Source organism: Acromyrmex echinatior, chromosome 14 (genome assembly GCF_024713525.1).
Source record: "Acromyrmex echinatior isolate Ae372 chromosome 14, ASM2471352v2, whole genome shotgun sequence".
NCBI classification, from domain to species: domain Eukaryota; kingdom Metazoa; phylum Arthropoda; class Insecta; order Hymenoptera; family Formicidae; genus Acromyrmex; species Acromyrmex echinatior.
This window is the reverse complement of record NC_141865.1, coordinates 4,584,453-4,609,452: the sequence shown is the minus strand read 5'-3', so window position 1 is coordinate 4,609,452 and position 25,000 is coordinate 4,584,453. Positions and strand designations below refer to the sequence as shown.

The 25,000-nt window shown below is 32.4% G+C and overlaps 1 protein-coding gene and 1 long non-coding RNA gene across 9 annotated transcripts in view; one reads left to right on the top strand and one right to left on the bottom strand.

Annotated features, from left to right (window-relative positions):
• Positions 1-25,000, bottom strand: part of LOC105144698 (organic cation transporter 1) — an 87,996-nt gene that overhangs the window by 48,641 nt on the left and 14,355 nt on the right. The gene's annotated exons all lie outside the window — the stretch shown is intronic.
• Positions 901-23,204, top strand: LOC105144696 (uncharacterized). 4 transcript variants are annotated; one of them, XR_015547511.1, is made up of 5 exons: positions 3,958-4,436; positions 4,817-8,668; positions 11,721-21,484; positions 22,130-22,604; positions 22,972-23,204. It is a non-coding gene; the product is annotated as an uncharacterized LOC105144696 (long non-coding RNA). The 4 variants fall into 4 exon arrangements; XR_015547510.1 differs by having other exon boundaries at positions 3,948-4,436; positions 11,721-22,604; XR_015547508.1 differs by lacking the exons at positions 3,958-4,436; positions 11,721-21,484; positions 22,130-22,604; positions 22,972-23,204 and adding exons at positions 901-1,150; positions 1,440-1,481 and having other exon boundaries at positions 4,817-5,081.

The following is a 25,000-nucleotide window of genomic DNA, read 5'->3' as shown; positions in this document are numbered from 1 at the left end:
TGATTCGCAGTAAGTGTAATCAAATGTATTATAGATGTATTATAAATGTATTATTATAAATCAAATAGGACTTAATCTTGAAAATTAGAAAGCATTCGATATTATATTTGATTTGATATTTACACACACACACACACACACACACACACACACACACACACACACACACACACATATATATATATATATGTATACATCCTATGTGTATTGCAATGTTATGTATAAGATGTGACATAATATTTTACGTGTAGAATAAGTAAAGAAATTGTCCTCTCAATTTAATTTTATTTAGGCAACAATATACTTAGCAATGTTATGATAACGTGTTAAATTGAAGTGTATTTGTTACGAATTATTTGATTGATGAAAAACTTAACCCAAAATAAGTTTTCGCTTGTTAAAAAAGGACGGAACATTCGTTGTTAAAATACTAATGATTAATAGTACGATGCGTCGTAATATTAAAAATAAAATTTTTCGAGAGAAAAAATTTACAATTTCTAAAAATAATAAAAATATAAAAAAGATAAAGATATGAAAAAAAAAGAAATAGAATTGGTATGTACGAAGAATTTACTTTGATCAGAAATTGAAAAAAATGAAGAAGGTTTCTTAGAAAATTTTAAGAATATTGGTGTGTGTGTGTGTGTGTGTGTGTGTGTGTGTGTGTGTGTGTGTGTGTGTGTGTGTGTGTGTGATAATTTACAATAGTATACTATAAGAAAACATGACTTTTTCTTATCTAAATAAATTCTATCTAACACTTGCTCTATGTTTATCTTTTCTTAGAATTCTCAATATTTTTTTTCGAAGAATCAGACTAATCACATTTTTGATATTAGAATGCATTATACCATTGGTTGTCAACATTCTGATAATTTTAATTAATAATCACTTTCTTGTGATATATATACTCCACAGTTTCTTCAAGGCATAGTTGTGCTTTGATAAGAATCCGATACGAATCTAATAGCATTTGTATACGCGATCATTACGTTAATAATGAAAGACATAAAGGTACTTCTGTTTGTTTTCGGAGTGATCTTATTCCTGGAAATTATTATCCCTACTGAAAGTGCATCTCAAGATGAAAAATACTCGTACGCAGATTTTCTTAAAAATATAACTGACTTGGGGACTAAAGAAATAGGTAAAATATTTACTAAAACATTTGAACTAAACCACATATATAAGTTAACTGAATAAAATTATATAAATTATTATAAATTCTTCTTTATATATTAGATTTTTTATTAAATGAGAAAAAAGGCATTAATCGATCTTCAATTAGTCGCAATTTTGATTAAAATGTATATTAATAATAATATCTTGCGAATGCTAGTATATTATTACATTAAAAATATTTATCTCTCTCAATGCATATCCATCTAAATTCATTTCAAATAAAAAAAAATTATCATTTTTTATAAATGTTTTAGACAATCTAATGATGGTTCAAAAGGAAGCCAAAATGTCTTTCGGTAATTATTATATTTTTTGATAATAATTTTTATTTTCGCACTTTTAACTGAATATAACTCTCATTAGTCTTTCATTGTTTTTATATTTACTTTCGAGAGTTTTTATTTTTTTATTTGCTTTATAAATGTTTACTACAAATGTCTCATGTTTTTTCTTAAACTTTAGATAAATTTTATCATACTTATTTTTGTTTTAATTTTATTTTACTTTTTCAGAAAAAGTAAAAAAAATATTAGAAACAACCTTTCAGGAGAAATGACACAAGGGGAACAAAATTGCGAAGACGTAATCATTGTGTGATGAGAAATTTCATCGATTTATCAAATCTTAATTTAATTATAATTCGAAAATTCGAGTATATACTTTTTTATATGTAAAAATATAATATATGTTGTCTCCTATTAAAATATTGGGAAAGAGAAAAATCTATATAAATCAAACGAAATAAACAGCATTAGAAAAAAAAGTATATTTGTATATTTATAAATTATAATTAGCAACTCGCATAAATATATAGATACACAACATGCATCTAAATATACATAGACTTCGAGTTATTACCTGAAATTTTACAAAAATAATATTTTTATGAAAATAATGATAATTACAATATTTAACTTTTCTATTAATTTGCGATAGCAAATAAAACTTTTCATATGTAACAATTTTTTAATACAAGTTGTTTTAATTTTTTTCCTTTATGTCTCAAAATTAATTTTGGAGTATTCTAGACTTTTAGTTGATAGCAGACTATTTTAATTCATTTACTTTGGAAGAATAAAATTCAGCACAAAAAGAATTTAATTTTACTTTGCGTAATATAAAACTTTAAGTTCGAAGCGCAACATATAATGTCATTACTATGTTCTTCTTTTATTATAAAAATCTAATCTACGTATAAAGTAAATGTAATTTATGTGAAGATATTATTGAAATATATACATATGTGTGTAATGTAGGGTAAGGTACTAAAAAACTAGAAAAAAAAAGAATATTTAAATCTTCTTTTTCTTACAAATATTAAATTATTATATTAAATTTAAATTTTGTTAAAATCATGTTTTCTAAAATATTTTCGTATTTTTTAACTTAAAAATTGATTAATTACATTTTTATTATTACATTTTTTTAATATTAATTAAAAGAAAATACAATAAATTTAAAAGATCAAATATCATAAAAAATCGTACTATATATTACAGTACAATAAATTTTCATATGTAAAAAACAATAATTTTATTTAATATTAAAGTTCTGATAGTGCAAGGAGTATCTCATAAATATGCAATTCCGACGATGACTCCAGCGATAACTTTTAGAGTTCAAGATCACGCCAAGTAATAAAAATATCTTCCTATTTACCGGTTATTAACATCGTAATCATTAACGTTGTAAGCAAACGATATCTACACTACATCCGGATTCGTTTCAAAATCGTAACTAAAAGCGGAATATAAATAGCATAGAAAGTAAATCATCAGTTAAAATGTTATCACAAATTTTAATTATAAATAAATAAATTCCTGAGAAAGTTACTTACAACTTCATATAAAATTATCTTCAGCAAATCATTGTTTTTTTAAATTATTTGTTTATCATAGTTTCTGAGCATTTCAATAAAAAAATTTAATGGAATGTTAATTCTTATTGTGATGTATATATACAAGGTTGTTCGATTTAGTCTATTCATGTCGGATTAAAGTTGTTAGGGATAAACAAATTTAAAAAACTTCTCTTCAATAGGATTACTTTAAGATGTGATTTTTAATATAGTAAAACTGTATTGATCTCTTATGAAAAAAAAAAACATATACACATAAAACTTGATAAGAGATCAATATTGAGTTCAAAGATCTTAAATAAATACAAATATTAATTATTTATACAAAGTTTTTTATTAGATGTTTTATATATATATTGAATTGAAAATAATAAATCATACAAAATTTTGTATATATATATATATATATATATATATATATACAAAACTTTGATTTATTATTTTCAATTTTGACATTGGCCTCTTATCGAATTCTAGTTATGTCCACTGAAAATCATTTCTCAACGTATCACGTTCCATTTTAATATATTTATTATGTAAATACAATGAAACATGGTCAAAATATCATATAATTCGCAGTAAGTGTAATTAAATGTAGTGTAAATCAAATTAGGACTTAATCTCGAAAACTAGGAAGCATTCAACATTATATTTGATTTTATATCTACATATATATATATATATATATATATATATATATATATATATATAATGATAGTAATCAATAGTACATTGTAATTATGTAGTAATTAATAGATATGTAATATTAAAAATGATATTTTGCGAGAAAAGAAATTTAAAACTTCTAAAAATGATAAAAATATGAAAAAGATACAGATATGAAAAAAGATAAAAATAAGAAATAGAATTGGTATATACGAAGAAATTACTTTGATCAGAAACTGAAAAAAATGAGAAAAGTTCTTAGAAAATTTTAAGAATATTGGTCATTTACAATACTATACTATAAGGAAACATGACTTTCTCTTATCTAAATGAATTTCATCTAACCTTTGCTCTATGTTTATCTTTTCTTAGAATACCAGATATCTTTTTTCGAAGACGAATCACATTTTTGATATTAGAATGCGTTATACCATTGGTTGTCAACATTCTGATAATTTTAATTAATAATCACTTTCTGTGATATATATACTCCACAGTTTCTTCAAGCCACAGTTGTGCTTTGACAAGAATCCGATACGAATCTAATAATAGCATTTGTATGCAATCGTTAAATTAATAATGAAAGACATGAAGATACTTCTGTTTGTTTTCGGAGTGATCTTATTCCTGGGAATTATTATGCCTACTGAAAGTGCACCTCAAAATGAAAATTACTCGTACGCAGATTTTCTTAAAAATATAACTGACTGGGGGGCTAAAGAAATAGGTAAAATATTTACTAAAACATTTGGACTAAAACTACATATATAAGCTAAACAAAATTATTATTAATTCTCTTTTATTATTTTTTATTAAATGAAAAAAAGCATTGATCAGTCTTCAATTAGTCGCAATTTTTATCAAAATGTATATTAATAATAATAATAATATCTGCAAATATTATATTATTACATTAGAAATATTTATCTCTTTAAATGCACATCCATCTAAAATCGTTTCAATGTTAAATAAATTAAATTATCGCCCTTTATAAATGTTTTAAATGCTTATTATATTCTATAATATGTCTCGTGTTTTTTTTTTAATTTTAGATAAATTTTATCTTGCTTGTTTTTGTTTTAATTTTGTTTTATTTTTTGTGTTCAGATAAATTAAGAGATACAGTAAAACAGCTCATGGCGAGTGACAACACAAAGACAACATAATTACGAAGATGCAATCATTGTGTGATGAGAATTTCATCGATTTTATCAAATCTTAATTATAAAATGATAACAATTCAAATATATACTTTCTTATATAGACTATAATATATGTTGTCTCCTATGCAAATGTCTTGTCCGTAATAAAATATTGGGAAAGAGAAAAATCTATGTAAATCAAATGAAATAAACAGCAATAGAAAAAGAAATACGTTGATATATTTTTAAATTATAATTAGCAACTCGTAAAATAAATATACAGATACATATATATACAACATGCATATAAATATATCATACATAGACTTCAAATTATTTTATCTGGAATTTTACAAAAATAATATTTTGTGAAAATAATGATAATTAAAATATTTAACTTTTTTATTTTTACTTTAACTTTTTTATCAATTTATAGTAGCAATTTGATTTAAAAAAATAAAACTTTTCTATAAAAATTTTTAAATACAAGTTATTTTAATTCTTTTCCTTTATGTCTCAAAATTAATTTTGGAGTATTTTAGACTTTTTGTGATACTAGTTGATAGCAAACTCTTTTGATTCATTTGTTACTTCGGAAGAATAAAATTCAACACAAAAGGAATTGAATTTTACTTTGCGTAATATAATGCTTCAAGTTCGGAGAGCAACATATAATGTGCCATTACTATGTTCTTCTTTTATTATAAAAAATCTATGTATAAAGTATGTGACAAATATTAAAGAAAATTATTGTTACGTTTTTATACGTAAGAATTGTTAATAACAATTTACAAATTATTAAAAAGAATTAATTTTTTCATCAAGTTACAAATCGCATCAAGTTACTACTCTCTATTTACATCTTTAACGATCAAACGATTGTTTGATTGCAAAGTAGAATTTAAAAAGCTCAGATGTCACGCGCAGCTCTAAAGAACTTTAAATGACAAGATCGACAATTGATTAATCTCGATGCTTGACGTCTTGTACTTGGACTGTTTTATTATTAAAGCTTAGTACGACAACGAAGGCACACTGGCGGTGCTCAGCTTTCTAGCAGCACCGTACGTCTTGGAATTGGTAACATTTGTCGGTGATTGGAAGAATTTACGAGGTTCTCTCCCGTCTGGAACCCCGTTCCTCTTCCGCCTATACCTCACTGGCTCTTCCTCTCGCCGTAGCTACCGATAAATCACTTTCCCGACTCCGCGAGATTTAATATAACGTCAATATTCCCGGTAGCGAATAAAAAAGACGGGAAGGGATATTCACGACGAGTCCTCGCTACGCATCATGGCCCTCGCATGGCATTCGTGCATGACACGGGATAAAACCGTTTTAAAATTGCAAATATGTCATATGTTAAGAATTTCAGCTTCTCTCCAAAATGCGATCACGGTCGAGAATTATAACAAATTCTTCTATTTATATTATTTTACTCTTTTAAATTTATCGTACTGATTGCGAATGGAATAACTAAACTACATGGAATAATGCAGTAAACTTCTTTATGAATATTCTTCTGCAATAATAACATTTATATTAACTATTATTTATTTTTTTAAAGAAACCGTGTATTTTCTAAATGTCATAAAGTCTTCTTTTTTAATTCTATCAATTTATAGAATAATATAATTTTTTCAAGCTTTTTTTTTTGATACATTCAATTGATTTTGCATTGATCGCAGATAAACGTTTCTAACAGTTACCTCGGAGATGTGATTTAATTCACGTTACGATTCAGTCTTCAGATACATCAGATCTGTAACATAATTTTATTCAATATTCTCGGCAGGAAACGCAAAGAAAGAAAAAGGATATCTATGAAAGTAAAGACTCGCGACTGTTCGGCATCCACGTGTCGTGGATGCTGCGCTTTTCTACGTGCATGCGGTGAATAACGAATGCATCATCTATTTTGCAATACTTGTTTTATATATACTTGACTGTGTCGAAGAAATTGCGACATTAATAAAAGCAAATAGAGAAAAATATGATAAAAATAAAAATTAAGATAAGATTAAATAATACAAACATATGTTTTTAAAGCTTCTTACACAATAAAATGCAGATTTCTTATTTGTTTCTATCATTTTAAGAGATTTGATATATGCCATAATAATAATAATAAACAACTATTATAATGATTTTGAATATTATTAAGAAATAAACGTAATTCCTCGTGGAAGATAATTTGATATTTACAAATTACATCGTAATTAGTTTTAATTTATCATGACTATTTTACTCTGCATAAAAGGTTCTAAAATAATCGATTTCCATTGATTCCATAAGTTTTAGTACAACTTCGGGAAGATGATTTTCCTGAGAACAGAAGGATTCGTAACGTTGCACGTCTCTCACCTGACAGATTTTGCAATTTTGTACGTGCTAGCGTACGTAGGTACCACGACGAATTCTGATTGTGATGTTCGCACCCTGAAACGGTTTCGCCCTTGCGAAGAATAAGCGCGATCAAACTTCTTCGATTCCGAGGAACGGTTGAACGAAGCGGAATATGAAAGTCCCTCCTTCATCAATTCGGGATTTCAGGATTGAAAGAATATTTTCCGAGAATTATTCTCGCTATCTGTCGTTATCCTCGCCATTTTGAAATATATAACCGCTGATGGAAGTACGAGAAACACACACAATTTCGGAAAATCCTTCTCTTTCACTGTTAAATTCATATCAAATTATATTCAATTTGAATTATTTTTAATCATTTTTATAGTTCGCTACTGCTCCTCAATATGTCGTTTAATTAAAACAATAAAGTTAAACAATTTAATTCAAGAAAATGCATCAAAGACTCAAATTTAGTTTATTATTTATTGAGTGCATTAATATGGACATTATTTATTTATTTACTTCAAAACTGACCACAGATGAAGATTGATTTACATTTTAACATACATGGAAGTTAAAAATAATAAAATGTTATTTAACTCAAGAGATTGGCTTATCACTACTCTTTTAGTATCTAACAGTATTCCAAAAGAAAAAATAATTTCAAGAAGGTAACGTTTCGGAAGCGTTTTTTCAAAGTCGCGATTTTCCTTTCGAAGTTATAATCTCGCGGATTTCACGACTGTCTGGAATTTTCGAGTAACTCCAAAATCGCGGCCAACAAAATGGATTAATGCGATGAAGGGAATTTTCCCATCGTACTCCGTTGGAATTTTTAGCACGTTCGGCGTTACAGGATGAAATCGGCCGAAAATTCGTGCATGAGGTACCCACCGGGAGGACGGGGGAGAACCGGGGGATCTCCCGAAACATGCTCTTCGTGCGACGTACTCTCTCTTCTTCTACACCCGCAAATAAACGGCGCATGAGGAACGGAGGGAAAAGCGACGCTTTAACGCTCGCGTACCGGCGTGGCACGTGTGAAGTCGAACCAGACGGGCGCGGAAATTAATTCCCGCGGTTGGAAAATTGCCATGCCTGTGCCGCAACATTGTGAGACGCCGCAACCAATCGCCGGGGGAAGATCCCGATGTAGGAAAACCGATTGCGGCGATAATTGTTCGTTCATAATGATTTCCTCCTCGCCGCCGCGTCGTAGCGGTCGGAGACGCGAACGGCGCTAATTTATGACGCGTATTTAACATCTTAATCACGGCGTCTGGTACTACTTTACCTGCGAGATCTGCTCGTTATCAGCTCCCGGAGTCGAGCGATAATGTACGGCGCACGGAAGAGTTTCCGACTGCAATTCTCGAGCTTGCAAATGTATCGCAGTTACTCACGTTTTCGCGTTTTCGCGCTAAACACACCGAACGGAAATCGTCGAAGGAAACTTCCGCAACTACTGGTATTCTTTATACGAAAATATTTATCGAGTTCTTCGCAGTATTTTAAGATGCTTATCAGAATCATTATTAAAACTGACGTAATTTGTGATGTTATTTTCAACTTCAGTTTATGATTGTGTTTTAAATCCGACAAACCGAATCGGCGCATAATTTATGAAACTGAAAAAACGTATTTGCAAATTTGTGTTGACACAACTATTATAAAAAGTATGATTTTCGAATTATTACTGTGAATGAGTTAAGTAAAGATTACTCTGTCAATCATCAAAAATAAACTAACTTCACAGTCCGTTTGCCAAATAATAACACAAGTGTTGTTTTTAAGGTTAACCTGTGGACTGTGAAGTTAGTTTATTTTTGATGATATATATATATATATATATATATATATATATATAATTTGATAATCGTAATACCTTCTATAAAAGTGATATTTTGAATTATGTCATTTTTGTAAATAGAAAAGAAAGTTTCTATAGAAAACATTTAGAATTATTATAAAGATAATATGTTGAAACTGTTAATAAATTTATTGCGAAAAATTATTAGTTTCAACATATTAACATCTTTATAACATGATGCTTGATGGTAGCATCAAATTATTAAAATTGCTTGTCAATTTATTTCGATTATTAGAGTAGCTTTAATTGCGTTAAGCCCATCAAAACAATTCAGCGCGCAATTCGAAAAGACTACAATATGGTATATATGCAAGTACATATATAGTGTATATTAGTAATTCAAGATTGAATTATTTAAAGCAATAAAGATCCAGTTTCGACCGCAATAGGCATTTTAAATTTCTAATATTGATTATTTTTATGTGAATGGTTATACACATCAAACAGCACGAAATCTCTTTCAATCTTTAAATGAAATTAAATGAACTGAACCAGAGTAGTAACATCACTTATTAAATTGCCTGTCAATTTAATCATTTAAAATAACAAGCAATTAATTATTTTCGATGCTAATAAGCGTCTTTATATAAATATTAATAATCTGACGTTAATGAGAATGCTAAATCTATGAATAATAATTTATTACGAAACTCAGTTGGGATTCTTATTCATACTGCCTCAGCTGGGATTCTTATTTAATTAGTCATTTTAGCTGATCAAGATAAATATATGTAATCTGTGATATTTCCAATTAAGTCACTTTTAATCAATCATTCCGAATTTGTTATAATTTTGTCGGATATCAAAATTATTATAATTAAAAAAGAATAATATTTTAGTTGTGAAACGAAAATGACAAAAATGACATTTAATCATATTTCTAAGAATATATTCTTTTCGCCGATATTATTTAATTAGTTAATGATTTTCTATTAAATTAAAAAAAAATCTTTCCTCTTTTCTGAAAACTATAATTTTTTAAATTGTGTCACTTTTGAGAGAAATAAGGGAACGATATAAATCTCTTATTAATCAAGATTTGCTTCGAAAATAAGATTCTTTCTTTTATACATATAATTTATCAATTTTTATTTGGAATTAAAGATATTTACAACAAAGATCATCAATTATATCTCCATTAGCTGTCTAATTAATTTTCGTCGTGAAAATAGCATTGTAATATTCTCTCTTATCAGATTTTTTATTTCTTATCGAATCTGGCTACGGCCAGGTATATATTTTTGTATGTCGCACCTTACGTATCATTTTTAGAAGATTAAAAAACGCGGGACCAATCCGATCACGTATATGTACGTCAGCCACGCATATGACACCCCGTGCTTGGCTACGCTTTGATGCGTCGCGTCACATCGCTCGCGAATGATATCCGGTATCAAAGCACGCGCCGTGGTAACCGCTTATGCGCGTCCATACATATCGAAGCTCATTGTACATGGACGAACAATTTTTCGTTCTATCGCGCAGCAGACGGCCGACAGACGGTGGCTCGCCACCATTCCGTAGTATCCTATCGAGGGAGGAAAAAGAGGAGAACGGGGTAGAGGAGGAGGATCGAGCGGCTGCGCCGCGATTTCTACCTCTCACCCCTATCCCCTCACCCTGCCCCTTGTACCCTCTTTCCCCGTCAAATGATTTCCGCATTGTGCCGGCTGTAAGGACGGACAGACCGGCGGAATTTTAACGAGTTTTGTGCAACTTGATATAACGGGGTTGGAGGAGAGTGGCGAGAGGGTGGATGGGGGTGGGCGCCGTGCCGTCGCTCCGGTTCTTTCCGTAAAATGCTTCTTATACGTTTCTTGCACGAAGGGAGCGTACGAAAGCGTACGAAGTTAAGGCGTATCCCCTACCATCCCCCTACCGTCCCTTGCTACGCTCGTTGGCGCGTATCGGAACGGAATTGAGGGTGTAAAGATACCTTACGTTTTTTCCCCGCAGGGCATTGCTAAGCTACCCCTCTGCCCTTCGTTCGTTGCTGCTGCTTGACATAAAGGTTTCTTCGTAGAAGTCATGGAAGATATCCACGACGATACGCCGCGTATGTAGCGTTTATCTGCGATACCTGGCACTTTTGGAGATATAATAAGGATATGAACATGTCTCCCTATTTGATCGTGAAGCGATCAGATTTTATCTGATACAGCGTATCTTAAGACAAAAAAGATAAATGGGAGTGACACGTTCGATTAAGCGGACAATTACGAAAGAAAAAAGTTTTTAGACGTCGCTGTTGGCGTAGACGGATGATTTTACACAATTTAAAATAGAATGTGAATTAATTATCATAAAATACTAATTTAAAATCTTACTTATTATATAAAAAAATTCTCATTTTAGATACAAAATCATAATATTTATAATATATAATATTTAAAAAATATATCATATTTATAAAATAAGTTAAATATATAATATTTATTAATATAAATTTTATAGTTTATTCCATAACAATTTTTTTTTGCAAAAACTATTGGAAAACACACATTTTCTTAAAAGTCGGAATCTTTGCCAATCAGTTATTTTATGTCAATATCATGATTATGAATAATTAGCGATATTATATTCTTTTTAAAGCGATAAATTCGCTATTACATTAATTTATGTAGAAAGAATACTTCTGCTTTAATTTCAGAAACGAAGAATATATTAAAGAAGAGTAGAAGAACTACGAATATCTAAAGGAAAAGTTCAATAAAACCAACGATTTATTTATCAATTAATAAAAGTTTTCATTCAAAAAGATATTTCAATTATTTAGTTTCAAACTATAATTTTAAACAAGACCCTTCGGAATTATTCGCCGCCAACAAGACAATGCCGAAGCGGATTTTTTAAATAAAAATTATAGTTTGTATTAATATTATATAAATGTTAATTATTTGAGTTTAAAGCCATATCCTTTGAATAAAGACTAATTAATAAATAATCACCGGCTTTATTTAATTTTTCCCTCAAGTATTCGTAAATTCCCTCATTTTCCTCTAGTCTTGACTGAAAACATGTAATCGTCTTTACCTTATTAAACAGCGTTCTATGATCACGTGTTATAGTGTGACACTGAGAGCGTATCAAACTATCACTGAACGTGAGAAATGAGAGATTATCACTTCTCCAACAGGTATACCTACTGCAATACTATCGTTCGCATTTACTACGTGTTCGCAATTCCCATACCCTCTTCTATCATCATCGATGTTTCGCATCTGCTGTTTCGCCCCAGTAAATTTTCGACGGACAATATTCGATTTTGCGTGCATTGGAATGCGGATCCCCCTTCACTGCAGATATTGTATTAGGTAACGCATAAGTCGCATGCACACGCGTCATTGCACTTATACGTTCCAAGGCTTATCACTACGACATTATTGGCGAACGAAAGCATCCGGAAGAGCGCCATTCCATAGTCCGCGGAATTTCCAATAGCTATAACTGCGTTCGATCGAAGTTTTTATACGCGAACCAGAGAAAATGATCGTTAGAGGAAATAATGTTCTGATAAAGTGTCGATCTACGATTCTACATCGATACATAGAACGTTTCAGAACCTGTAAGATAAACTTTAGAGGTTAAACTGATAAGATTCACTAAAAGAATCAATTTTCATTAAAAAAAAAAAAATCCGTGTGCTCCTCCCTCTGAAGATAAATTTGCAACATTCACTTTAAAATTAAATCTATTAACTATCTTAACTATCAAGAGTTAAGGAGCTTTATTCGGAGCGCCTGTAAAGTAATAAATCAATTTATGTGGCAACATTGCGCATGACGTTTAATAATACATGTTATTTAATTTAATTTCTACTTTTTGTTTTTTTAAATAAAAATTAAAGAACGTGGACAATATTCTTATTACAGATATTAATATTAATGTATTAATATTGTTAATACAGATTATACACACAATATTGTGATTGCATATCTCATAGGCGATTCATACAAAGATGCAGAAGAATACAAGTTCCTTGAGAAAAATTGATTCTCTTATGCTAGATTTCACTAATGTAGATTAACTTTAACCTTTTTCAACTTATTCTTCATCTTTTTCTAATCTTTAGAACTAAAAAAAGATGAAGAGTAAATTGAACTAATATTAAAGTTAATTCATATTGATGGAAATGGGCATTAGTTAGTCCTGAATTATTATATTAATCTACCACTAAAGTTTGTCCTATAAGTTCTGAATACTCTGTATAATGACGAGTTAATTCTAATAATTACTTTTCTCCATATTGTTTCTTACTAAATATATATTCTCATAAAAATAGTTTAAAAAATTGTTTCGGATGTAATAAAACTTGATTAAAAATAAAATCTCCTAGTAAAGCTGGTTAGATTTTTTAGAAACTCAGGACAATTAACTCAGAACTCCATATATCGAAAATAAACTTTTTGTCACCTGACATTCAGTTTCCGCGATTGTTTCCCCACATCCTTTTTGCAATATGTGACCTCATTGTTTGACGAGTCAGCTTTTATTGCAACTGTATTGTGCATCACTGATCCGCCCTGTCTCTTCCGTGGTATTTTTCTACGTGCCAGGTCATACGAAATTTCCGACGGCCATTGTATCCAAATATCGATGGCCCGCAAAGTGGAAACTCTGCGCTCAATGCCACGCAAATCGCCGACATTTGTGAACGTGACAGGCAACCACTTCTTCAAGTTATCCCATTTCATACCCGCGCTATTTTTGATTTCTCGAAAATATCCGCTTATACATATACATATTATTCGTTATAAAAATGATAGCTATGATTTATACAATAGATTTACACAAGTCAATTTGAAATATTAATATTATCCCTGGTATTAATATCTTGTTGTATCAATATTATTTATCTATAATTATTATATTAATCTACCGCTGTTCGCGAAAATTATTGCTACTGGTTTTTGATACGTAAACATGCTTTGTATAATTAAATGTCTTTTGCATGCGTAAGAGAGACAAAGCGCTATATTTAATTGCAATAAATTAATTATTTTTAGAAATTTTCTTATTTCAACAGAGAGAGAGAGAGGGGGGGGGAAGAGATAGAAGGGAAAAGGACAGGAGAAATGCTTTTTCTCACATAAAGCTTATTCATCGTTAACGAAATACGTTACAACAAACTTTTTATACTAATAATTCTTCCCATTATCTCTGTCTCCGATACTTCGACTCGTTCTTAATGATTCCCCGAAGCGAGAAGTGTAGCCACGATAATATTAACATTCCACAGGGTTCGCTTTTCTCGGTGAACGGAAAATTTCTATCAAAGGCTTTTTAATCATTTTTGATAAGCTTTCTGATACAGGAATCTAAGCGGCAGATAACCGGGCGTGCCACGTTCAATCGCTACTATAAATCCGGGAGCAGCTATGGCGTTCGTTTCATCGTACCGCGGCACGATGCTCATTATATCAGTATTGTGGCCGCCATTATTCCATATTCTCGGCATTAAGTCGTATAGAATTTCCAATGGCAATTGAATTGGGATATGAGCCAGATTCGCGAATAATTCTCGCTTCATAGCCGGCGCGCACGCTTCAAACAATAAAACGTAACGGATTTGTATCTCAAGCCAAAGTTGACAGATTTTGCTCATGTATTTAGCTTAAATGTCTATAAATATGTGTGAACCATTTCCAATTCGTATCCACGTTTAATCAATCAAATATTGAAGTGAGTCAATGCCCTCGTTAATAAGTAATAGACGATAGAGTAATTCGAACTAAATGACTGCCAATTATATCTCGCCGATCACACCAACTCTGCGCTTTGTATGCAGTTTGCAATCTGTCAATTTATAAAATCAAATTCGCAAACGGAAATAGTAGAATTTATATTTTCCGCGAGATACGTATTAATAGACGCATCGCGTGCGACGTAAATTCGATTGGGGCAGTTTTGTGCAAAATTTATCAATGCTTTATTGTTCTTCGACGGTCGTAAAATGCAGTGGCAATGATCAATTTCAATATAACGCTGATTTTCGATAATCAATCATAATACAAATTTTCAGGTCGCGCATCATGACGTTTTAGTTTTATTCTCACCGGCCGATATTTTTTCACCAATTTTCCGTAAATTGACAAGAGAAGCGTGTAATCGCACAAATTGAACAGATCGGGTTGATAACTCAGAGCGCGCGCGTAATGAAAATTTTACTTATGAAATTCCGCGAAATTTTATCTTGTTTTGCTTTCAACGAACTTCCTCGCCAAAACTCTTACATGGTCAATATGAATTTTAAATTTCAGCCTGAAACTCTTTCGGTCTCACGCTCGCTCGTCGAAAATTAGCCGGAATGTGCGGAGTCTGCAGCATGATTTTTACCGTGGAATCGCTTCCATGTCATTGCGTTTATACACCCGTCCTTGATTACAGTTCCTCGCGAATAAAACGTTACATTTGCATTTGTGAACCTTCGTAAAAATATGATCAACCTTTATGTGGACATGGTATCATTAAAGATACAATATTAAAGTACAAGTATGCAAAATGCAACTATAATATAAATGCAGTCGTCTTTCTCTCTCTCTCTCTCTCTCTCTCTCTCTCTCTCTCTCTCTCTCTCTCTCTTTCTCCCCTTTTCTCTCTCTTTTTGCCTGACATTTGTGTTTTGAAATTTAACGTAAGTTTTCTCCTATACTTTACAATAAACTTAACTATAAGCGTTATATTACTCAACTTGTATCAGAGTACAGCATTATACTGTTTTTCTCTTAAAATGCTGCATAGAATTTTTGAAACGTTCAAAAAGATGCACTGCATTAAATTTCTAGAACGGTATCTTATTTGATATTCGGAATGCATACCTCATTTGATATTCGGAATGCTATCTCCATTATTGATTTCAAGACTAAACCGTACAACTACCTGTATAATTAGTTTCGTGCTCAGATTTTGACTTGTAAATAGTTTCATTTTCTTTATTTGTTACATATATATATATATATATATATATGATCTTCAATATTTTTTCTTATTTTCTGTATTATTTCAGTATTAATACTATCGTATATAGTGCTTGAGAAGTTTTTTTTTTAAAACTGCACTCTACAAATAAAGATATCTCTCTCTCTTATATTATAAAACCTAATTTTTTATTATAATCATCATAAAAATATACGACAAAAATGAGCTCGAAGTTCTCCGACTTTTTTAAATTTGTCAAGTGGAACCTGTATCGCGCATGCAACTTGGAAAATGGATTGTAAGAGCAGCAGCGTGTTGTCGATATGCATTCGCTTGATAAAATTCTACGAGCAACGTAAACCTGCACTTTGTCGAACGTGGACGGGATCCCGGGCTCGATCCAGGGGAAAATGATAAGAAACTCGAGAGATATCAGGCGCGAGAAGAGTCTCGCCGTTGTTTCAGATGGAAGATACAGCGTGGCGTGTCTCGATTGTCTATCGAAGTTTTCAAATATCTTGGAGGAGCTGCTAGGACGACAGTGAATTTATGTACCTAGCACCTGGAAGAAGCTGTGCCACTTTTACCGTCTCGTGTGCATATAACATTTTGTATAAAGGAATGGAGGCAACGTCGTGCCTGCTTCGTCAAAGAAAGCTAGATATCGAGGCGAGAAGCCCTCGATTCGATCGGAAAAATGAGGTTTAGAAGCCGAAACGGCGTCGAGAAACGCAATTTTGTGCGCCGAGGGACTCGTTCAAGGATGCTCGTATCTTTTTTATATAGCGGACTTGGACGATATCCAGCGACAGGATCCGTTTGCTACTAAATTTATCGAATACCTTCTGGGTCACATAAAAATCGATTGTTCCGCAACTTTTCTCCCCTAAATTTTCGTGATACATTCCTTCGATTATTTCGCACGTATGTAAAGCTTTATCACTCGGTAAAGAAAAAGAGTACAAAATAAGATAAGAATTTTACAGTTCAAATTATGACTTAACTTTTTGATAAAGAGATCGCTACCCTATTTCGTAAATGTTTACGTGAGAGATTTTTACAAAAGTGAAATTGTGTGCGAAACAAAATATCATAGGATAGATCGAAGATATGTAAACAATTTCGAGAGTGTGAGCTGATGCTTTTTTAATCGGAAATTAAATCCGCCGTCGTCAAGACGAACTCCGGTGGCAATTTTTCTCGCTGACTTCCGTGATCTCGCGGCTTCGACTTTACCCGCTAACGCAATTCACTGAGCAGCATTTAATCCGTTTCTTGTTGCAAATCGCCGGTCGCATGGACACGATAAGTTGTTGCTAATACCGGAGGCGAAGAACCGAGCAAGATTAACTCGCTCTCGGGTATTATTCGTCCTCACGGTAAAGCCGTGAAACGCAGCGCAATAAAAAGACAAATATTTGCACTAATTTGCGGTAGCAGACACTGTCATTGGATTACGGGGTGAAATGCGAGCGAACTTTACCGCAGGGACATATTATACGACAAGAAAACCTGACGGGATATTTTTATCTTGTTAAGGTGCATAAGAGAGAATATTCCGTCGCGGGTTTTTCTTTAGTCAAGAAACCGTGCGACGGGAAAATTAGTAAAATGGTGGATAAGATTGAGTTTCATCCGGGACATTAATATTCATAAAAACAGTAGGTAGTAATGCTATAACGCAGAAAGATATTAATGTAATTAAAATATAAGTATTGTAATAATTATTTGTCATATTTAGTCATTCAAGTAACAGCTTGAGCAAAGTGAACTATATTAAATACTAAACGGCAAAAAAAAAAAATAAATTACTCTTTTGTGACGTTAATATTTCTGTCTAAAAAAATTATAAAAAGAAAAAGTTTTTATTATTAACCCATCTTGCTTTGCCTCAATTTATTTAAGTACTTAGCTATTTTTGATCAATGGAAAATCACTCGCTGCGACTAATACGCTCTACTTTAAAACCGATTCATCGTCCAATTCCATTCGCCCTGTTACTTTGATGCCGTTCATGGTTCCCGTTTATCGCGCGCTATCGCTCGTCTGCACGACGGTCGTCAGTGTATAACGCGCACGAGTTATCGATCCACGGAGCGACCGGGTTGAGAAGCCGTCAGACAGCTCGGAGATCCGTGTTCGACGTGGGCCATAACACAATTACGTTAATTGGCCGATGCTTACATTAGTATTAAGTGGAAGTCTGACGAGAGGAGCTGAGCCGTAGCACATAGCTCGTAGCTGTTTCGGAGCTCCTTCGATAGCTTATACGTTCGCACCGGAGAATGAAGCTCGCTGCTTTGGTATGTGTATGCTTATATGCCTTGTGGCGAAATCCAGCAGGAAATCAAGGAAGCGGAATGAAGCGAGGAACAAGGAAGACGTTCATGCAATTTTGGACTAAACATTTGATGAGAAACTCGTAAAGATATTAGAGATGAAAAGGTAAAAATATGATAAAGGAAAAAGCAAGAAATGCCGACATATTGAATTAATTAATATCGAAATAGAGGGAAGAATCGTAAAAATGCGACAATATTCGAACCAAAAAATGGTAGGTAAGCAAGATGAAGAGAATAGGATGAACGAAAACCGGAAGGAGAGTAGAAACGACGCAAAAAGGCTAGCAAGAAATAACGGGTGAAGGAAATGTGTTGCGGACTTTGGCTCGGAAAAAGGGATGAGGTAGTAGAAGGATCAAGAAAGATTGCAGATAAAGGGATGCAGATAAAAGCAGGGGTGAAAACATGGAGGAAGATATCGCGCAGGAAGGAAATGCAAATAAAGGAAAAGCCTTGCGATAGTGCTTGAGGAAACAAGAATATATATATATATATATAAAGAAAGAGAGAGAAAAGCAGAAATGGAGAGAATAGTGACAGAAAGTGGATGCAAAGGCATCGAGAGAAGATGAGAAAGAGAGTATGCGGTAGGACAAGAGGGTACGGTTGAAGGAAGGGTGGTCTACGAGAATGGTTTCGAGGCGAAGTTTGGCGGTTTGGCATCCCTACAGCGCAAACTATCACTACACGCCCTCATCGGGTTGTGCACGAGGTTACCCTCTCCCGAATCACCGGCGCTGATTTCACAGCACCATTCGTAGGATAAGCGGAAGACTGTCTCCATAGTGCCAGCCGTCGTGATCCTCTCGTCGCGACCCCAAGCACAAACTTTCGAATCCCAAAATTCTCCAGGATGTTCCCGAAGGAAAAAGAAACGCGCGTCACTGTGAAAATCTCCCTAGCATCAGAAAAAAAGGAACAACGCCATGGAACAACGTCCTCCAAATATGTGTACTTTTTTAAACTTTCAGAATTTTTCGATTATCAATATAATTTTAAGTGCAGTGTCGTGATTACTTCGTCCATGATCAACGAACTGATAAATTTTGTATCGGCAGTAGTTTGATGGAGGTAAGACACTACTTATTTCTAACGAATATACTTAGAATTTATTAATAAACTTTGTGAATTAATTGTAGGCGTTCTTAATCACGGTTGCACTATCCAACTAGTCAACTGGTTGCGTTTTCTCCAAGAAATGAAGATTGACCACCTCACATAGGAACATTGCGAATACTAAAATAATGAAAAAGATGCAAGTAGTCTAATCTTATATATCTCATCGCTTACTTTATCACATGGATTCATCTGTACTGATACAATTCAATAATATTGAAATTAATCGCGTACGTATTACAGCGCTAATTCCTTATTAATCGAAATTATTATTATTATATTTTTTGATAAATTTTAATTCATTTATAATTCATTATTCCATTGTTTTGTTCATACAATGAACATAGGCAGAAATATAATGTATATGATTCTATTTTTGCAACTTCCGATTTACAAAGAAAAAGACAAGATACAGATTTGATTATTATAGACGACAACAAAATATGTATATATAAATATCTAAACAAAAAAAGAAACCAAGGAAAAAAGAAATCTATAGAAGCTTTAAGTCAATTAATAAAACTTCATAAATTAACACAATATACATCGGTTTGCCAAGAAGATTAATGATTCAGATTAATTATGTCTCAATTGTGCCGTAATTAACAGAAATCTAATGGCCGACGGAACTCGATCAAACCGGTACGAGACCGTGATGTGGGCTAAAAAAATGAATGAATAAATCCGTGCAATCTTTTGCGTTTCCGCAGTGTTCGCGTGAAATTCGCGCCAATCGCGTCGTCGCGTTTAATCAAACACGCAGAGAATTCAGTCGTCCGGATATTCGAATATTCACGCATGTAGGTTCGATAATTCCGGTCAGAATCGACGACAGACGCTCGCCGTTAATCCAACGGCTCGGAAAAGGAATGGCGCGGAAGCGAACGAATCTGATTCGACGTTGTAATCATCGGCAGTGATTAGAGACACGTATTGTCGACGCTTTGACAGCATCGATATCGCTTCAAGCATCAATTGCGGATGCTTTTGCCATCGATACTAATCTGCTGATAGGTGATGTCAATACCTTTTCTACGATATTGGGCGGTGACACTGGTCGACAGAAGCGCGACATTTGTATAAAACGATTCGTGATGCTTCATATCGAGCGAAATTTGCACTCGATTTATTTTGATTAATTCATGGAAAGAATGGTTTTTTAAAAATATTTGCATAATTATTTTGTTGATCATCAAAATAATTATGCAAAATGCTTGGTAACAATGATGGTAAAAAAAGTTTCAACGTTCTAGCAACGAGCTTGAACGTTCTGCATAATTATTTTCATAGTTCAGCAAAATTTATTTTTAAATCTGTCTTTACGTGGAAAGATTTAATTTTACTGAAGAATCTAAAAAGTTTAGTTAGATACAGATCTGAAAATAATTCTGTTGGATCATCAAAATAATTTTGTAGGAATCTTAAGCATGATGAGCAATGCTGCAAAAGATTTTGATATTCTAGCAATCAATTTTGTCGTCCTATCTAATTATTTTAATCTAGTAAAATTATTTTCAGATTTGTATCTAGCTAAATTTTTATATTCTTCAGCAAAATTGCTCTTTTCATATAACTAAATTTTCAGATACTTTAGACAAATCATTCTTTCCAAACCTCGAGTAATATTCTATTTAAATTTAGAGTTATCGCAAAATTCTGCGCGCAGATTAGATAAACGTGAAATTTTATGCATTCGCACATCCAATAAACAATCAGATTTTCGGTGATAAATAACAATTAAACTTGTTTTAGGAAAATATTGAGAGAGCGGAAGTATCTAAAAGTGTTTTATCGAACATACTGCGGTTTCATTGAATCGGCGATCCGCTATGCAATCGTCGCAAAATCAAACACGAGAGTGCCATTTCTCGCACGTGTCAATGTTCGAAACCAACGAATCGGATTTCATTGATACATCCCCGCAATCCCCTAATTTCCCGACTAACTCTCTCATTTATTCGAAATCCGATATGTTATCTCGTAATAGCGACAGCGAGCTTACCGCTAATGTCGGGTCCGATCGACAGCGCAATTTCAGGTACATCCCAACTTTTTGTCACGTGCAATGATAAATGATGCCTCGAGAATCCTCATAAAATTATATATTTCCGTCATAATGTCAGATATTTTGCCGTAAAACGATATAGCAACCGAGTTGAAATAGCGAGGATTATAAAACATACGCACTCTTTTATCTCGTTGCGCTCGCGAAATATTTGCGCAGACGGTACAAACGCGGATGACCGAATCAAATTCCAACAGTGGAAAATGATTTTCGTGATATTGCGAAACATTCATCTCGCTTAGAATTTTTTCCCGTGATTGAAGAGAAATCAATTGACGATGGGTGTCCTTTGCGAGGTGTGTGATTCGTGCTCGTTGTATGTTCGTCCATGTTCATGAATTAAGCTTCTGATTTCGTAAACTAAAAAAAAACCACAGATATAACTTTTATTGTCGCTGCACATTGAACCAACGTCGTTTTTTCGCGAGAACTATTTTTCGCAACATAGTCATGAGGGAATTATCCTGACTGTAGTATTTTATCCGTATCATCGCACATATCAGATGAACAATTTTTTTTTATTATTCCTATTTATTTAACTTGCTATATTTAAATAATTATTAATAATTATTATGCGATTATGGTCTGATATTTTGTAGTATAATAATTAATCAACAGGAAAAAGGGAAGATATTAAAAAGAGAAACGATATCCAGGGTACATCATAATAAAACCACTCGGCCGATTTCTAAAGTCACTACGAAGACGAGCTTTACTTCCTGCCGACGTGGTTTTGCGGTGAAAGATGAAACGCCGCGGCGAGTCTACTGTTGCACCACTTTCCTGGCTTCTATGCTGCATCAAAGGAGTAAATAACGGGAGGCCTACTCTCTCGTCACGCTCGTGTCACGCTTAGAATGACGCGATTTCATCACCTGCCTTCTTCTCGTATTTCTTTTTATTTTTAGCAAGTCATATTATCCCTTTAATCTGGCATTTTTTAATAATTTAAGGAAATTATAATCCTGCAAAATCACTATTAGTTTATCTTTCATACTTTCTCTATTACATATACTTTTCATTATATCTTTACAGTCTGACAAACGCAGAGAAATCCGTATTTAATAAGATCTTAAAAATGGTTAATCTTTAAGTAAGTAAATAACCACAGCATCTCACGTATAGTTATCTTAAACCCTTATTCTGTAAAATGAAAATAAAAAGTATTGACTAGAAATAAGTCTTAAATAAAATTCATTATTTTTACGTTTCACTATCTTATAAATATATATGTAAATTAATTTCAATACAGAGATATTATTAGAAAATAGTATAAAAATATGATTTTTTTTTTGGAGTGTTCTTATACGTACTTAAAGATTAATGAAAGGCAGTAATAATTAAATTTTTATATCCACGAACTCTCCTCTAAACTTATAACGCATACAAATTTTACTGATAACGAGACAGGTTGTTACGTTACTCGCATTCTGCACTACATTAATATTTATGTGACACAGGAGTGCTTACGAGGCATTGCAAAGAGCTGGGCTCATCAACCCAGACTGGCTTCTATACTTAATGCTCGCATATGCTTCGAGGGTTTTTATAAGAGAGAAGAGGGAAAACCAACCTGTGTATATCCGTCCACCGTCTATCATCACTCGCGCACGTGCACGAGGCTTACGCGGCTTCGCGGGTAGCAACGGTGTGAAAAATTCACGACCGTTGAAGCAAAAAGCCGACGGTAAGGTGACAGCGTGAATTTTTCTACCGACCATGAAAGGCCCGCATTCATCAGTCTGATAGCCTCTACTTAATGCCCGCATACAGTGGCTAGGATATCAACCGCGTACATTTCCGAGAAAAGCTGTGCACATTTTATTTAACGTGTAAGCTGTAACGAAGGAGAGCGAAAGAAAGCTTGTGCACGCAAAATTACAGACTTTGACAGATTTGTATTGCCAATTAAATACATATGTAATCTTTGTCATTTCTAGATAGCGACTAAACCCAGTTAGAGAACTCACAAGCTTGTCAAAAATTAATAATGGAAAGTAGGGTTAAAAAGTAACGATTATCGTTATCTTTTTCTGTAACGATAACGGTAACGATAACGTCGATATAATTTTACAGTAATGATAATAGTCTTTATCATTATTTTAGTGTATGTTTCCTATTGTCTTTATATCTATTCAATGGATTGCATTATTTTTTGTTGAAATATTTTCTTTAAACATTTATTATAGCTAGAAATATGAAAGTTTTTCTGTGTAGAGCTTTCACTAAATATCGATAACAAAAACTCGTTGCAATTCTATATATTATGTATAACCTTCTAAAGTATAAAAAAAACTGTACATGTCAAAGATTTCCATATTTTACACGTAAAAATGATAAAGAAGTTTTATTTTTCAATTAAATTTGCTAATCAACGCTTCATCTTTCAAAGCTAAATGCATCTCCAATTTTGAAAATGATTTATGTGATACATGCGAACAATGTAAGGAAGGAATTGGAATCGGTCGACCACAGCCATAAACGTCGCATTCTTGATGTATACCCAAGCTTAATTAAGTGTAAATGCCAAGCATGAGTGGACTGATCCTCATCAGCCTGATGGGCTTTTACTTAACGTACGTGTTGTATTGTAACAACATACGACGCTCAATGAGACATGTAGTTACGTATACGAATTACATGAGTGTGGAAAGAGAATGGTCTGACAATGTGTATTTTCGTGTAATAAATTAGCAGAGTTAATGAAAAAAAATGACTAACAAGAACTAGAGAATAGTGCGAAAAGATCGTAAGAGAATATAATCTATTTTATATCTACTATATGTAGTATATCAATTATAATAAATAAATTATATAAAATCTGTAAAATGGAATAAAAGTTATATATGTACCCCAACATCACAAAACTTGCAGCAATATTGCTGTAAGTGCTGTATATTATAATATATTAATAATAATTATAATATATTAATAATATTTTTTCAAAGATTTAAAATATTAAATTTAAAATAACTATCACTGCATACATATTCAAGCTTCTAATCACAAATTATAAATGTGAAAATAAAGTGAATTTAGAAAAAATCCTGATGCGGATCACATCTTCAAAATATCCAATTGCTTTAGTATGGTGAATAACGTTTTTGCCGAAAGATACGGTGCGAATAAATCACGATTTAAAACTATCCTCCAATCGCTTCTCTCGTATCGCCGAAAATTCACGGTCCAGCAGTATTGGATTTTGTACGGCCAGACAATGCTGATTTCAGGCTTAATAGACCCTTGGATGAATGGATCTTGTAATAAAAATTGAATAAAACAGTCGATAGAAATTATTGATTGTTCTCCTGACGTCGTATTTTTTTTTTTTTTTTTTTTTTTTTGGAAAAATACAATATTACATTTCCGCAAAAGCTATTGCAGAAGGTCGTATAACATTTCCTATTAGAGAAATTTATATGAAAAATGATGTCGATACGTTGTAACTTGTCCAGTATATTTTGGCTTAATTTTGCGATTAAATTTTAC